The sequence below is a fragment of the Oreochromis niloticus genome, linkage group LG15, assembly GCF_001858045.2.
Source record: "Oreochromis niloticus isolate F11D_XX linkage group LG15, O_niloticus_UMD_NMBU, whole genome shotgun sequence".
NCBI lineage: Eukaryota > Metazoa > Chordata > Actinopteri > Cichliformes > Cichlidae > Oreochromis > Oreochromis niloticus.
The window spans coordinates 29,122,356-29,140,226 of record NC_031980.2 but is presented as its reverse complement, the minus strand read 5'-3'; the positions used below and the strand labels follow the sequence as shown (position 1 = coordinate 29,140,226).

Sequence of the window (17,871 nt, the reverse complement as noted above, 5' to 3'; positions counted from 1 at the left end):
ACAAAACATCTCTTATGAAATACCATTCCCTCTGTTTAAACATGACATTTTGTTCTCTGCTTTCTGGTTAAAATAAAATCCAGAAATTGCCACTAGATGGACAATTTGCAGAAAACCTTGTTGTCTATCAATACATCCTTTCACCAAATACCATAGAGTTAAATGAAAGCATCATTCTGCCCACATCCCTCCTCAGCACAGACAAATATCCTGCAGTCAGGCATGTGATACAGACTGATTTTTTTTAAATAGGTTAAACCCCTGTACATTTTCCTGTGTGGAAACAATGATTGGTAGTAGGCGCAGCCTACATTTCCACTGATTTTTTTAGGGGTTGAAGCATCACAGTGGGTGAATCACATTTTCCACTTACTGTAAATCTTCTGGCAACTCACTGTTCTCTGTGAGTAATTTGCTAGCTGTTAGAATGTTTTGCACAAACTTACATTTCTCAAGTCAACATCAAATCTGACAGAAGCAGTAACATGTCAATATTGTTATCAAGGGGTTTACTCTAAAATCCATGATGCAGACTGAGAGCAACTGCTTTCTGAGCTGCAAGTTGTGTCTCCTTAATGATTGCTTTGCAGCAAAACCAATTTAGCTAAGAGGGATGAAAAGCTTTTACTTACTCTTTGTGATTGCACACTTTAGAATCTCAGCTCTATCAGTGTGGTGCTGATCAATGTGGAGTGTGAGAAGGGAGGCTGGGTTACAGCATTTTTTGTTTTTGCAGATTATGTGGGAGTCAGTGGGATGTCAATGGAAAAAAAAGAAGAGAAAGAACTGTGTGTTTTGTTGCTTCCCAGCACTCCAGGCTGAGATCAGACTAATCAATAGCAGGGATAATGTTGAGATGAGTAGTATGACATCAATACTTGGTTCAGAGGCCTATTGTGCTGCTCTCCAGCCCAGCCTGTGCTGAGTAATCAGTGGCTCCCTGGGGAGAAAGAAACTCATTGATGGGTCCCTTCAGCTGTATGCCAGTATGCATTGTTGAGCATCCCATACGAGTAATTTACTTCTTTCCCCTAAAACTCTATCATAAGGTTCACGCTTTAGATTTTTGGTAAAATATCTAGAGGAAGATTTGATGGATTGTGATTATTGGTGATGGATGGGATTAGATGAAGGGTGGAACGGATACCCTGTAAGTGGCTTTAACCCTTTGACATCGAAGTTTTCATCAGCGATGTCCCCAACATAGATACTGTAAATAAATTCGCTCACTTTGAACCAAAACTCCAAGTATCAGTGCTCAATTTGTTGATCCCTGTGTCTGTGAAAGACTTCTGTTTGACACTGTTTTGCAAATTATCTGCATTATAATAATTTAGGATGTCTCATCTGCTAATGGGCCAGTGTTTTGGCAGCAAACAGAATAGTTTGATCAAAGTTATTACATCTTTGGAAACAAAACGTAATTAATTGTTGCTAGTATAATAATAGCAAAATATGCCAGTCAGCAAATGAGACACCAACTATAAAAAAAAATTGCTCAAGGTGTACCTTGTTAAAATGTGAAGCCAAGGGTCCCATTCAAGCAAATACATGTAACAACTTGAGACTTAAAGTTTTATATTATTGTTAGTATTTTAACACTGCCAATAACAAACATGTTAGCATGTTAACGTTAGCATTGCACTCAGGCTGAGGCTACAGTCCCACACGCCAACACAAATCCCTATCCTAATGAGGACTCACATACGATCTTTGTTTTTGTTTTTATGCATGAACACAAAACTGACAACATTAAGAAAAGATTAAACATCAAAGCAGTTGCCATAGTGATCCTACTGGTAGAAACCGAGGCTACAAGCCTGACTTCTCATCACTGCTTTTGTTACCTGTTGAAGATCAGGGTCTGGCTGCTGGGCTGGGGGTTGGCATGAACTCAACTTTAAAATCACTCTGGGTTCTTGGCTAGCTTTCTGTTAGCATGCTGTCTATGCAGATGATTGCAAAGAGCCTAAATTCTGTTAGCAGTATAATCTGGTTGTTTCTGTCCTCGATGCAGTTTCCAGTTTACCGTTGTGCTCTTGTCCGTTTGTGCAAAAAAGTCATGTCTTTATCTCCGCTCCTGTAGCACACCACCATTTTTGTCCTCTTGTACATGAACTGAAAGCGAGTGCCAAGCTTGGTGTGCAGACAACTTTTACCTTTGTAACGTAAGTAACGACATAATTGTAACCATAATGTAATTACCAATCACATTACTGTGATACTTAAAAGTGTAATGTCACTACAATCATGTGCTACTTTGTGTTGCCCCCAACAATGCACTTTAACAAAATTAACAAAACAAACAAAATACATTTTAAACTCGTTTATAAAGCAAAGTTTCTACCACATATAGAGAATATGCAAATCTATATCTGGTAAAGCTAATCTTTAAGTATAGAGACGAACAATAGCTCCTATGCTCTGAATTTTGTACTGCAATTCAGTTAAAATAGCAAAGGTGTAAGTGATTTAGAAATCTAGTCAAACACAAAAGGAATTCTCAAGTGATGTGTCAGTAGGACAGACAGACATGAGTCAAAGCCTGCTTCCATCCCCCCTCAAAGCATGCCTCGCCCCTCTCAGCGGAGTGAGGATACCGAATGTACTCGGTGGAGCTTTGAAGTGAGGCTGCTCTGCTAAGCCTCTCAATTCAGCACTTAGCACTTAACAATGCACACTTCTTTCATCTGCAAAGCCAATTAATTTATGGCATAGAGTAGAATTTCAAAGAGCGGTTGCACACAGGGCCATATATATTTTGCAGATTTTTCACAAGAGAGTGATATAGGATTAGCATCAGACAATGCATCCTGAAGAAAAAGTATCTGAAGATTTGCTCAAATGAACTATAGATGGTTGTAACCTCTCCATTTTTCTATCCCACTGTACAACATGTCTAATCTGTATTTGTCTTTTGTTGCATTATGCAACATTCATTAGCGAAGAATGAAAATGACCAGTCAACAGATTGCAGGTTTTTGTCTCGTCACTGGAGTTATTTATTGTATCAAGAGACAAACAGTCCCTGACAATCATTCATGCAGTTCTGAGATGTACTATTAAGATTGTGGAACATTTTCTGACTCATTCCTGGCTTCCTCCTTCATATTGTGACTCACAGGCACAGGGTGAAAAAAACGTTTCAGACACTAGAGCATTCTTTGTGCGTTGATGCATGTGTGTTCCGCTATTTGTGTGCACTCTTTTCGGCATTCTGATCCTCAGAATTTCAAAAGACCTGTAATAGAGGATATAAAATCGGGTTAGTTTACATTATAATCTAAGTGGCTGAGGAATGCATAGTTTCAGCAACTTCATTCTCCCCAATTATATATTTCTGAATGTGCCTAAACACCCAATTAGGTGTTTATGATAGTAAATTGTTCAATGCCATGTAAAATGAAAAGAAACAAAAAGTGATTTGCAACATTATGATAAAAATCAGCTCTATCATATTGTTTTTGTTATGACCTTCTGTTTTGAACTGCATGTGTGTTCCTTATTTGTGATCAACTAATTTTATTTTAGGAAATGTACATTTATTTCCCAAAGTTGTTGAACCCAGCTGATTTGTGTTGGAATTGGACAAACATTTTACTACACTTGTTTAAGTACAGTACAAGAATGACCTGGAAGGCTTTTTTTCCAATGATTGATTTTAATTGATTTGTTAATTTTATCTCTTTCGTGCAAACCTAGCGATTTGATTGCACTGACTGCTCCTGCAGTGCAGTAGGGATGTCTTACATGGGTGTAAAAATGTCTTCAAACTGCACTGTGCTATTTGTGTGGGAATGGGGAAGTGAAATAAAGTCCAAACGAACGCACCATCTTCCACTGCCACAGCTTCCACCTCCTTCAGAGCAGTGTGAATGTGTGTTTGTCTGTGTGTTAGAATGGGAGGCGATGTGGCAACTCTGGTGCTTTGTGAGCTGTTTATGAGACAACTTTAAGGCCCTCCCCTACCTCCCAGCCCTACCACCTCGCAGTGAAGTGTTTGTTGTGACTTGACACAAAGGACGTGAAAGACTTCAGAATAATCAGATGTAAAATGTATTAAAGTTATAGAGTGAGGGAAGGGGAGTTTGCTCACAGAAACAGAAATGGACATTCTGTCATTTTTATGATAGTTTTCTTTTAAAATGCAAAAACAAAATATTGACCAAAAATACAGGGAAAAAAACATTGCGTAAAAGTTATAAATGGATTCACACGTCATTGACTGAAATAAGTATTTGATCCCCCCCATGTGGGTTGCAGATTACAATCAATCATTCAACCGACCAACCAGTCAGTCAGAAACAGTCACTCTACAACTAGTGACAATTCTTGATTGGGATGCAGCATATAGAATAGCCTTTAACTTGTAATTCTTGCTAACAACAGTTAATAAAACATTTCTTTCAACTTTCATCCTAGACTGAGCAAAAAAGGTAACAAAAACAAAAATACATTATCAGTGGATTGCCCTATCAAATAAAAAAAAAATTCTAGAGTTTTCAGATTTCACTCCAACTATAAGTGAGAAAATAGTTTTGTTAAATATGTTCGTATTTTTCATTTTCAAGACCTAATCTGTCAGCCTTTTCAAGACACAGTGCCCTGGACTGTCTAATAATTCAAGGTTACAGTTAGAATATACTCTAATGCTTTACTTTAAAGTATTAAAATGTAAATGTTTTCACACAAAAACATAATTATAGCAAAACTTTAAAATAAAATATAATATGTATTATATAACAATATTTATTAGCCAAGTATAAACATAATGAAGTGACTGCTATAGGTAGATAAGCAGGAATCAGGCACATTTAATCCAGGATGAAAGTTAATTGGAATTTTCTTCCTTTTTGTGACTAAGAATTTTCATGTTAAAAAGTATTCATGTTCATGTAGAATTTTTGCAGCATCATGACTTCTAAATATATACCAATCAGAAATTGTCATTAATGGTTTTTAGCAATGTGAAGTTTTTTATCAGTGTGTGCTCAAATATGCGTCTTTTCGTGATCTGTAATCTCCCATATTACAGATCTTGAATCATTTATATGGTAAGAAAGGCCAGGGAAGATTTCAGGCTTGTGTGATGAATATTTTTTAGATATTCATGTTTAAACATTGCCTTGGATTTCAGTGTGCACAAAAATGCTCTCAAAGTGGGTGGAAATAGCATTTTTTTAAAGTATTTTATATATGAAGCTAAAATTTCATGTGTCAAAACTTTGGAATATAACATTTTTTGACAAATCTGAGATTTTCAAGCAGAGCATGTTCTAAATATTTGCTGATTTAAGATGGAATGTTCCAACTACTGTTGAGGTTACATTAGCACTTCCCTCAAATAACCTGAAGTCAGTGGAGGTCTGTTGAATAGACTCTGACTCACTCAGGGCTGTTACTCTGACAGGTATAGTCTGGAGGGGTGGGAAAAGTTTCTCAAAAGGCAAGTGAGGAACTGCTAAGCTATGTGAGCAGTAAACTTTGCTCACACATTCATCCTTGAAAAACAACAGTACAACACTCGTATCTTTGGAGTTTCATTTTAAAGAAATTTTGAGTGGTTATGTCCTTTAAGACCATACCCAGCAGATTAATGTTCCTGACAGTGAATGATGACACTGACTAATTAGGGGTAAAACTGGATGCTAGTCAGAGTTTGTACAGTCTATATCTGATCATAGGTAAATAGTTACAATTACAGAGGAGAAAATATGTTTCATATAGTTTGTGCAAAGCAGGGGAGACATTTCTACAAGTTGCACAAACAGATTAATGATGTCATCAGACAATGGAAGAGTTGGTATCAGGGACTGTGAGTGCAGAATCTCTTCAACAAACAGTTTGGTTTTGTCATTTTCAAGTGGCACCTTGCCGTAAAGTGTGCTGCACGAACCAATGAATGACCTCTTTTTAGTTCCAGTGAGACTTGAGCTGTCTTCTTTCTTCTGACCTGCTCATCCATCCAAAAAGAGTAGATCATTAGGGTAGATATCTGTCTTGCTAGTGGCCTGCAGATGCAATAAAGTACTTTTTGGTCTGGCCCTGTCGTAGGGACTCCCAGGCTGAAAAAGGTTAAGAGTTGACTGATGACATCACTATTTCGCATTTCAATCATTGTGCCTCAAGGTATCAGTAATCAGTAGTATTTAAGTTCTTTACTGGATGGTTTCGGCTGCCTTCATCTATCACAGATACATTTAAAATGAGAGAAAATGAAACAGTTGTAAACTTTATAGTCTGCACTCTCCATTACAAACATTGCTACTCTTCCCAGTTACTTTTTGTTTAGAATCACGATTTATATCCCATAAATTATCTCGGGTTCCACAATAAGGCTGACATCTGGCAGTTCATAAGTAGGTCTATGTGATGCAAAGGGTCTTTTTCTTAAATAAAAGCAGCAGTGCAAAAACGATGGCAGGCCAGTTACAAACCCAGTCTACATGTTTGTGTTTATTTTCTCTGTTTGGTCAGCCTGAGTGATTATAAATCTATTGAAGGATTAGGCAGCTAAAAATAGCCTTTACTATAGGGGTCTTAGTGCACAGCTTAACCTATAAACAAATAAATGGCAATTTCTGCACAGCCCTGTCTGCCAGCTTTTTAGGGAGTAATTTGCGGTGTGGAGAGAGGCTGACCTCAGTCAGGAAACAGCAGCAGAATAAAGAAGGGCCATTTAGCCCCATTTGGAGCTTAAGAGTGGCCTTCTCACAGGCCATGGACACTGTGGCCACACAGCCACAGACAGGCTAAAACGATTAAGACGGTCGAGCAGAGATGTGCATCAATCATGCCTTCCAAGAACTGTGTGCCACTAGAAAAGCTAACCTCCTCCCGCAGACCGTGGTCCAACATGTCATTTTAGCCAGCGCTGTCTCTCATCCACAAATAGCAGCAGCTTGCGTCTGCATTTTCTTCCCCAGAGGTTCAACTGGGCTGATCTGGGAGGAAAGCTTTCCTACTCCATCAGTCAGTGTAGTGTTTGCTCTGCACTTGACTTCAGGCTGAGTGGGAGTGGCAGCAGAAGGTGACCTTTAAGATGGAGGACAGTACGTTTCAGTATTTCTGAGTGACTACTGAGAAACGGAACAGCCTTAAATAGAGATTTAAATGTAAAGCTGGTGGACTTAATGTGTAATGTGTGTCATTTAATGTGAATTTAAATCATGAGTCATTTAACCCAGAACTGTCTCAGACTGAAAAAGCACCACTATAACAAAATATTGCACAAATCAGCCACAGCACATCTGCACAGAAGCCACAAATGCCACATAGGATGTTAGCTTAAAAGCTGCACATTCTAAAGGGCAAAACAACTCCTCCAGTACTGGACACTCCATTAAACTGAATATGTTTAAGCCCTTATCTCTTAAAAGAAGAAAACAAAAATATGTGATCATACTTGAAATCATCCTCACTATCATTTGTGGCAGCGCACACTGCAGTACTTTAAGCACCGCAAACACCAGAATTCCTACCAGAGCTCCACTTTGGTGATGTTTTACACACCGTATATATTTTGGAGAATAGCACCTCATACACTGGTTGAAAGCAGCCTGGTTCTGCCAGAGGTTTCTTCCTGTTAAAAGGGAGTTTTTCCTTCCCACTGTCACCAAAGTGCTTACTCATAGGGGGTCATATAATTGTTGGGTTTTTCTCTGTATGTATTATTGTAGGGTCTATCTTACAATATAAAGCACTTTGAGGCAACTGTTGTTGTGATTTGGCACTGTATAAATAAAACTAAATTGAACTGAAATTGAAATGATTGTTAAAGTTAATTGAAGCTAACTTTAGCTGGCTACCTATTTTAGAGCCATTGGTCATTAGTTTAGAAACACTATAGTCACCATTCCAATGCAAAATGCTATATAGTATGACATTAATATCATATATATATTAATTATATTAATATCTAAGTGAAAGGAATATTTACAGCCAGAAAAGTGTTTTCTCGTATCAGGAGATATGTCTTTTATTATATGGTTTTGTGTTTGTTTTTATAGGGATGTGTTGACAGGTGGAGATGTGAACTCAAAGCTTGACATCATATTCATCAGTCAGCCTTGCTGCTCTCAGCTTTAAAACTAACACTAACAAATGACATAGCACTGGCTTATTTACCCTCACAAGCTGCAGAGTCATTGGGGCTGTATGGGTGCATTATGTTATACTGGAGAACAAAAGTGCGTCATATATATATATATTACAGCAGAAGACGATCAATGTGTGAAAGCACACAGCTCTGCTGTTTCCTCTGGATGTGGTTCTTTTAACAAGTACTTTCAAGCCATGATGGAAAAATCAATCACACTTATTGTGCAACCCATATGCCATCAGTGCCTGTGCTGTGGACAGGGCGTACACTGTTGTAGTGAACTCAGGTGCTGCCCGAGTAATACACCTGCCTGCTTTTGCAGCCAGTGATTCTTCTCCTTGAACTTGTTACAAAGCCCTGTTTAATGAAGCAGAAATCCATAGTTATAGAGATTAAAACAGATCTTTGCAGAGCAAAGACTATAACCAAGTTATCTAGCCTGCTGCTGCTTCTATAAGGCCACATACAGTGCATCCCAAAACTCACACTTCACTTGTTCCGGGTTTTGTCATTTTACATCCTTATCCCAAAATGGATTAAAATATTCTACATAATACCCCATAATGACAAAGTGAAATTATGCAAATTTAGTTTTTTAAAAACTAGAAAATATGACATGTATTTAAGTATTTGCGACCTTTGCCATGACACTTAAAACTGAGTTCAGACGCTTCCTGTTCCTATTGCCCATCTGTCAGATATTGCAATAACTTGTTGTCCACCTGTGGAAAATTCAATGACTTGACACACATCTCTCTTCGTAAGAGCTCAAACAAAGCTTTCAATATGTCATTTCATAAAAACAAAATTAGAAACAAAAACTGTGTCAGCTGAAATCACACAGTAGTCTGTTACTTTCTAACAATTTTTCGTGGTTCATTAATTCATAATTAATTCATAATTGTTTGTATAGATTATTTTCAGATAATGGATTGTGATTACGTCTACATTGTCTTATTAAAGAGGCTTTTTTTATTGAATGCTATGCGATTGTATGAAAAAGGGCACTGTAGCAGTCAGTTTTCTATACCCACACTGTGTACTAACATAATGTGAAAGTGCACAGCAAATATTAGCAGTCAGATTGCCACAGTGTGCTTTAACAGATTGCTCTAATGGCGCCATGACACAGCTGGGCCACCTCTGTGCAGACAAATCACAGGTTGGGTACCAACACAGTAATTGCTCTGGAACAGGTGTACGACTGAGGCCACTGCTTTACCTCCTGTTTGTTACGAACGGTCTGAAATGTGCAAATGTCTCTATCACACAGACAACATCACAGGCACAACTGCACATACACGGGCTATGCTTATTTCCATGATTTAGAGATATATCTATAACTCTGTGTTGCCAATATCTCCCTTTTTCATTTCATAACCAAATGATGAAAACCAAATAACACCTCAAACATCACACACACGCACAGTAGGCTGGAGATACAGTTCCTCCAGCCTGTGACTATTTCCACTGTGACTTGTGGTGCTTGGTTGTGCAAAGGGGTCTAATCAATAAGCACTGCTTTCTCTTCTCAGTATGAGTCATCGATACTGCTGCCCAAAAGCCACTAAACCGCACTCTGTGTCACATCTGCGCACACTTCAAACCATAACCTTTCAGTCTGTGCCATAGCATTAGATGTGAGGGAATCGGGACTTGAGTTGGCGTATTTTGACAGTTCTGGCTGAACTGTGTTACACCTCTGCACTTGCCTAACTGCACACACACATATATATATATATATGTACATATGTGTGTGTGTGTGTGTGTACTGTATTGTTAGTGGTATCTACTAGATATTACTTGGCATGCACAGGCTAAAGTAGTACATTTTGAGTCATTCTGCAGCAGCATCACTTTTCAGTCATGTTTAGAGATGCCTTAGCTTAACTCGTTCAAATCAGCTGACTAATGATTGCTTTGTGTGAAACCTGCAAATTCTTGCATATGATTCAGACAGCCAAGCATCACTGATTGCTGTGAAATATGATCAGCGGTTACAGAAACCACAGATACATGCTGCATATGAAGACTGAGAAAAGTATACTTTCACAGCACTATAGTGTCTGTGTGCGCTACAATCTGATTGATACTATAATATATTACAATGCATTTCCATTCAGTACAATGGCATCAATATCACAGTATGTTTTCTGACAGACTACTATTAGCACATGGTGATTACTCAGATGGAGTCGTGTTAACATTTAAAAGTGAAAACAAAAAGAGGAAAAGCACTTGTGAGTGCATCAAGAGTTTCCCACAAAGGTATTTTACACGTATTTTTATTACAGCCAAGTATCCAGTTTTTTCATTTTCATATAACACTGAAAAGATTCTGTGTATTATATTAGAGCCCCGTCTCCTAAAAAATACATTTCCATACAACAAAGCTTTATTTTATACATTTTAAGGAAAATGTTTTTTTTTTCTTCTAGTTTTTATACTACTCACAAATACATTTATAATCAATCTTTGCCTTTAAGTTCTTGTTTTCCCACTGCAGCTGCTTTTCAGTACACCAAGAATATGGGGGAGTTGCTATGCTAAACTATGATCGCATCCTAAACTTAATCAAGTAATTTAGTGAATCCAGGATCTATCTATCTAAAAGGTACCATTTCCTTTTGTACAAGAAAATGAATTCCAATTCCATTTTCCATGACTCGTGTGATTAAAAGAATCTAAAATCAGCATCAGAGATAGACCTAAAGGAAACGCAATATATCGGTATGCACACAGCCCACTAAAGAAAATTAAGTAAGTCAACTTTCAGACGTGCGTCCGTGAACCTATTTAGCACCACAAGTATTAGAAAAAGTAGCTAGTTTACTAACCAAGAGTGGTGGTTTGCTGTTCAAGTCAGAATGAACCTCTTGTGTAGACATACTGAGAAAAAAACGAATCTCTTCTACCAACAGAGAAGCTGCGTGTAAGCGGTATTGTGGTAATTTTATTTGTGTGTGCACATGAAGGCGCGTGTGCACGCGTGTGTTTGTGCGCATATGTTTTCAGGATAACATCACCTCCCAAATTAGCTCTCCCACACTAAACTGCAGAGGTCATCTAACCTGGTATGGCCAATCGTCGGGTGGGTGTGTGAATGTGTTGCAGCCTCCCCCCACACTCACTTTACTGCAGGCAGAGAAAACTGACAGCAGTGGTTGTTCAGCAGATTTGTAGGGATCACCCCAATAACATAGAAGTAGGTGTGTCAAAGGTGAAGAAGTAAGCACAAGCTAATAAGAATCTCCACACTATTGTTCTGTCTGAAATGTCACTTTGAATTATGGAAAATGGTTAGAAGATAGTCTGGGGTGTAATGTCTTCATGTGACACAAATATGACTTTTTCCAAATCATATGGAGGCTAGCTGTGTTGGACCTTTGATTGTTTATATAAGCCTTGCTGTACAATGGACTGAGTTTTACTTTCAATTTGGGTTTTGACTTCTGACAGTTTTGAAAAAGAAGAAAAAAAGACAAACATTTATTACAGAACTCAAAAATGAGGGCTTCCTGATTGATGTGCACAAGTCCAAAATCTCTGCAGCCTCCTAATGTGGACAATTCAGACCAGTTAGTCTTAACACCATGGTTACATCACTGCAGTTATGTGCATCATATATCTGTTGGCAGAAAAACTGGTGGCACAAGCTCAGATCACTGGAATAAGTAGAATTGTCTTATGGAGCCGCTGGACGTCAGAGCAGAAATGCTAAAAGATGGACTTTATTAGCTGCTTTAAAGATTGCCTTTAAAACACAGCGATTTATTTCTGTGAGACTGGAAATGGACTGGACTGAAAGAAGTCAGAATTATAATGCTTTGAATTAATGCTCTGGACAAGAATTTGGATGAATACAAAACCTGCAAAATGATTTTGAAACAAATGCACTGAGTGAATGGATGAGTTGGGTGGGGACTACTCCCACGCTTACCTGTGGTCTTTTCTCAGTACTCAGAACTTGCAAAAGCAAGACAACACCACAAATTAGATAATCAAGAAGGAATATGGTGTCCAGCTCCTTTTTAGCAATGTCGGACATCTCTTTGTGCTCACTGAGCAGGATATTAGTGATCAGTCACATGATTAACATGGTGTCTTTCATCTCTTCACCCCTCAGATCTCAGCTGGATATTTGCATTGTATCGCTTTAGTTTTGCACATTTTTTCCTGTGCTGAACATTTATTATGTGTATTCTTAAAGCTCGAGATGTCACACATGCAAGAGCAATGTGTGAAAAAATGCTTTTTCTCTGCTATCTCAGCATGCTTGTGCCCTCTAGCCCACTCACACATGTACACACACCCACGTACACATACACATGCATCCAGCCATGGCTTTTGAAGGTTTTGACGTGGGCGAAGCATCTGTGTCAACTCTTTCCTGTGGGGAGACTTTCCACTTGCTTTTATTTCCATGAGGGTTTTGCGCATGAGTCTTTGTGAACCTGACAGTTGAATTTTTTGTCTTTGTGCACGCATAGAATTGATTGTATCATGTAGCCCGTCCACTTCTGTTTACTCTATCTGTTCTTCTGGGCTCATTTAGTAATACAGAACATAGTCTGGTTCTGGGCAATCACTTTTCCTGACAATCACTGGCATAATTAGCACATCTGCTCCTTCTCAAAATGTATGTTGGAAAGCTCTGCACATGCTCTAATCCAATCTCTCACAGGCTGCTTTTCTTTTCTGCACTTTTTGGGTGTTTTATTCCATCATCAGTTACTTGCAAGCAGTCTGCAAACTTGTTTCCTTGTTGTTTTTCTCAATTACACAGGAAGAGGTTAAGACAAGCAGATTTTTTGGGTGCGCAGGTGTACCTTGTCATCGTCATAAGACGCAATATTCTTTCTAGATTTAGTGCATATACTGTATATGCTCTGTGGCAACTGTTGTGCTTGTTGTGCAGTTGTCAGATTTAAGGATAAAGCTGTGCCTCTGGAAACCAGAATGGGTCCGAGTCACACCAAAATACCTGGCAACTGCTCAAAAGTGGAATTCAGAAATGTTGACAATAAAAGAAAGGATTAGATTTGGGATTAGGTTTGAGACGCAGCAGTTCTGCTTCAGACATTTGAGGCAGTAAGCTGAGTCTATAGATAACCCCAGCGCTGCTATCACATGTGCAGTGTGTTACCATATAAGACAGCAATATGACTCACCCCACTCACTGACCTACTATGTGGGAAGTCATGATTCATGCAAGCTGCATTTAAGCAGGCAGAGTCCAAAAATATTCTAGCATGCCATCACACAAACACATACACAACTGTCACACGCACACACACTTACGCATAGCTCACTTGCTCAGTCATACTCACCTCCCACAAACATTGATAGGCTCAGATTCTGTTGGTAACACACAGTGAGAGACTTGACAAAGTTGTCAGAGCAAAGAGTGGAATAACAAGATGACTGGATGTATGCTGATGTCTTTCTGAGGTAATGCCAGCTGGCACCACTTTATTGTTATGAATATTATCTGTTTTTCTGTCTTTGTGTTGAATGAAAAGACGACAGAAGAAGTAAGTAAACTCTTATGGAATTGTTTGCTTCAGTGAAAGTTGCTGTATTTTGGTGAAATGCAGCCATAACTCTGGATAATATTCTCTGTCGCTTGACACGACTTTGTTGAGCAGATTTTTTCGAGACCAATTGTAGTGGAATACAACTGTAAATAGCTTCTTGATTCTTATGTGATATAAAACCAAAATGTCACAGAGTATTTGAAGACGAGTCTAGAATATGTTTAGAAAACCTGTGGCTAACACAGTTAATCATCAGTTTAGATGCCTTTATGCAGCAGACAAATGTTTCAAGCTTTCACTCATAATATTTTCTCGATGTCAGTGCACTTTCTATTTAGATGCTGACCTTCTTATCAGATTCTTCTCATTATCTTTGATGATTTCCATTCAGCTCAGGCTCCACAGTATTGACCTTTTAAAGGTCATTTTTTTCAGTGATGTGGCTAAGGTCACTGTCAGGACCTTTCCAAAACTGAGAGATAAGAGTCACGGTGTTAGTAAGGCTGTTTGCAGACTGCTGCAGGTTTGTGGTCTGTAGTTTATAATCAGTTTCAACAGCAAGCACACTTCAAAATGACACAGAGCTTGGGTTGGGAAATTTTTTGAAATGTATATGAAATTTATGGTTTTCAGGGTTTTTATCGTTAACTCAGTTTCCCTGGGTCTTTTCCCGTGTTGTAGTTGTGTGTCTTATTTTGAAAGAAGTATTTACGCGTTACCATAGCGACCAGAGAGCATTAAGGACAGAGATGAGGATGTTAATCTCATGTTGTTGGCGCATTTCAGGAGGACGCTGCTAATAGAGTTATACAATTACACATTATTATTATATTTGCAAAATACCACAGTTTTTGTCTTGGTTGTATCAATTCATTTCACAAACAGCTTTGTTAAACATCTGAGCTTTGAGGAAACAGGGCAAAGTGTCTTTCTTTCTGATTATGCTTCCACATGCTTCCACATACCTCAGTATTTGTATGTATCAGCAGAATGTCTCAGACATGGCTGTCCTGCATATATTATCTCAGGATCGATATCAGCAGCCTAGTGACCTTATAAAAAGCCATTTGGTTTATCAGTACCATGGAGAATGAAAAGCCTCAGGCATGGATGTTTGTGAACTTTCTGTGGTAACAGTGGAAAGCCCCAAAAAAAACTGTTTGGCAAGAATCTCAATTCATAGTCTTAATGGAAGGAATTCACTTCTGGGATGATTTTATGTTGGTGTTCAAATGAAAAATGCAGAGGACGTTCTGTTTAAAATCATCCGTCTTTCTTGAAGGTGTGAAGAAAAATTGGATTTGCATTTAAATGCTCAGTTCCTTCCTGTGTTGCAGTTTGCTTGCAAAGCTCTCCACGTTGTGATTTAACAGTGTTGGCTGAATACTGAGAGTGCAACTGAAAATGTTTAGACACTACTGTGAGTACATAAGATAGCATGTTTTGTCTGTGACACTAACAGCTCAAAGACAGAATGAGTAATTATAAATTTGCACTTTTTCTTGAACTATTTCTGGAATTTAATGGCATTCAACGGGTTATGCAACAGGCCATGAGCCATAGAGGTCAGAGAGTTTTATCAATTCATAGATTAGCCCTACTGAAGTTAGAACATAATAGTAACACAGACCATTGTGATCAAGGCAGCATGTTGAATCTGTGTTTAAAGGTTTCATTTAACTACTACACAAATTGCAGCCTTCAAGTCAGAGTTTTTGGATGGACAAGCACATTGTGATGTCACATAGGAAGCTATCTGTTAAGGCCAAAATAAGTTGGCCTCACATGACTCATATTGGAACTATAGTCTTTCACCTAATCGTTCAATCCCAGAGATTTGGGCTTTGTTTGAAAGAGCACGGAGTTTCCTTTATGGTGCACTTCTTCTTATCTTAATCTCATTACACACTTTAAGTGTTTATTCCAGGCGCATCCACACAAAAGTCCAGTTGGTCAGATGCAGAGTCTTTTATTTTAGATGATCAACGGCTCTCTCTAATCTCATCATGCGTAGCCTACTGTTTCATCTATTCATCCATGACCACCTATTTACTTTCATCGCAGTTACACCCTGGACATCGCAGGACAGACCTGCAACATACTTTACTGTAGTGAGATCCTAATTAAGCCCCTTTGCTTTCATAAAAAGATTTAAAGTGGAGGAAAATCTCAGCATTTCTGTGGCTTGTGAACAGCGAGATTGTGGCTTGATTTTTTTTAATACATATAAACACTGTCTTTTGGGCCTTGGGACCCAATATGTCAGCTGCTTGGTTATAGAGTTCCATGTATGCCCTGCCTGCTACCATCTTGCACCCCACTGTTATGTGCTAGATTGTCTCAGTAGCAGCCTCAGTCCAGCGTTGTCCAGTCATTGGTACGATTGTTCAATATCAGCCACTTCATCTATCTTCTGGCCATACATGCCATGCAGGGGCCTGTCCTTCTATGATGGTTCCTCTTCTTGCTCCTATTCATCATCCGGTTTGTGCTGCCTGAGGTATTCACTAACCACATGATTAGTTGTGGCCATCTTCCTGATGTATTCATGGATCTTTTATCTTTCATCCTGGGTAGTGGTTCTGATACTCACCAGCCCTTGGCATGCTTGTAGTCTAAGGGTCTTGGACTTGAGATGAAACCCACCAGGTGAGGAACTTTCTTGTCTTGATGTCAGTGGCTTTTACATCTTTATTATCCCAGCAAGGTATCTGATGACTGGCAGGGCATAGGTGTTGTTCTTCCCATTCAGCATTGAATGATCAGCAAAACTGATGTATTGTTCACTCCTGGCTTGATGCCATCCATGTAGAAGAGGCAGTATCCATAGCTAGTCATGCTAATGATCTGGCAAAGGGGGTTCAGTAGGGAAAGAGCATCTCCTTGTAAAATCCTGCACTCAATGGTAACTTGTGCAATTGGCTTGAAGTCGGCCTCTAGGCTTGTTCTCCTTATCCCCATTGAATTCCCAATGAAGGCTCTTAGGGTTCTGTTGAGTTTGTATAGTTCTAAGTATTTCAGGATCCATGTGTGAGGCATTCAGTCATAGGCTTTGTTGTAATCAATCAAGTGGTCCGCAGGTTGGCCACTCTGGAGCTTGAAAGAGACTAGCCATCTGCCTTGGCCTGAAACTGAGACCCAAACCTAGCTTGTAGTCTTATCCTAGATCCACTCTAACTGCACCTGGCTGGCACTCCTTTAATGTGACACCAAAACTAAAACTGATTCTAAAAGCTATGCAAAATTTTATATAAAATTTTCCAATGATGATAACAGGACAAAACAGGACAAAAGGTTGGAAACTTTAAACTTTTAAGTATTAAAAAATCAGATAAATGGCCTGTGTTTGTATAGCGCTTTACTTAATCCACACTGACAGAGGCGAGGCTGCCGGACACTGGCGCCATCGGGCCCTCTGACCACCAGAGGGTGAAGTGTCTTGCTGAAGGACACAACGACCAAGACTGTTGGAGCTGGGGCTCGAACCGGCAACCTTCCGATTACAAGACGAACTGCCAACTCTTGAGCCACGATCGCCCCAAATGGATGTGCTCTTCTAAGACATTGAAACTATTTCTCTGAGGGTATAGAGAAGTAGACCATTTTATTTAAGGAAGTGAAGCCTTTCTTAAAATAATAACAATAATAATCAGCATGTTGTATTCAACGACATTATATGTGGATGAGTGTTGCGAGTTCCAGAAGACCTGAATGCAATTTTAATTTGTACTTTACTCAGTATGACTATCTAATGACATAGTCATACTCTGGATTAGAAGCTTCTACTTACCTCAACATCATCATCACACTTCTTGCTGACATTTGCCACCTTGAACAGTTCCAGGGGCATCCGTCGCTTGGCCTAATTTGATAATTCCAATTAAAACTATGTTTATCCTCAGTGTAATTACAGTCATCTGTCTCAAGTGCTCCCCACTAATTGTGTACAATGATACAGCATTCATGTTAGTTTCCCTCTGAGTATACTGCCTCTAATGCTATTAGACTGCAGCAGTAGCAGTTGAGACTAATCTTATTTACTACAAGACGCCACAGTGTGCAGACTCACATGGATTCTGACACAGTCATGTTGTGTACATCCTTTGTCACAATTTTTTATAAAAAGAAAGAAAACAACAACTCAGGGCCTATTAGACATGATTTTCCTACACTAAGCTGTAGGGAAAGCCTTCCTACTATGCCTCCTGCCAGACTCGTAGCAGGTGTTAATGA

The 17,871-nt window shown here is 38.9% G+C and overlaps 1 protein-coding gene across 3 annotated transcripts in view; it reads left to right on the top strand.

Annotated features, from left to right (window-relative positions):
• Positions 1-17,871, top strand: part of bach2b (BTB and CNC homology 1, basic leucine zipper transcription factor 2b) — an 89,670-nt gene that overhangs the window by 27,989 nt on the left and 43,810 nt on the right. The window contains exon 1 of one of the 3 annotated variants that reach the window (XM_019346148.2): positions 13,038-13,552. The exons of the other annotated variants lie outside the window; for them this stretch is intronic. The gene's annotated coding sequence lies outside the window, so the exon portion shown is untranslated. Of the gene's footprint in view, positions 1-13,037; positions 13,553-17,871 lie in introns of those variants that run through there. 3 annotated transcript variants of the gene reach the window in all.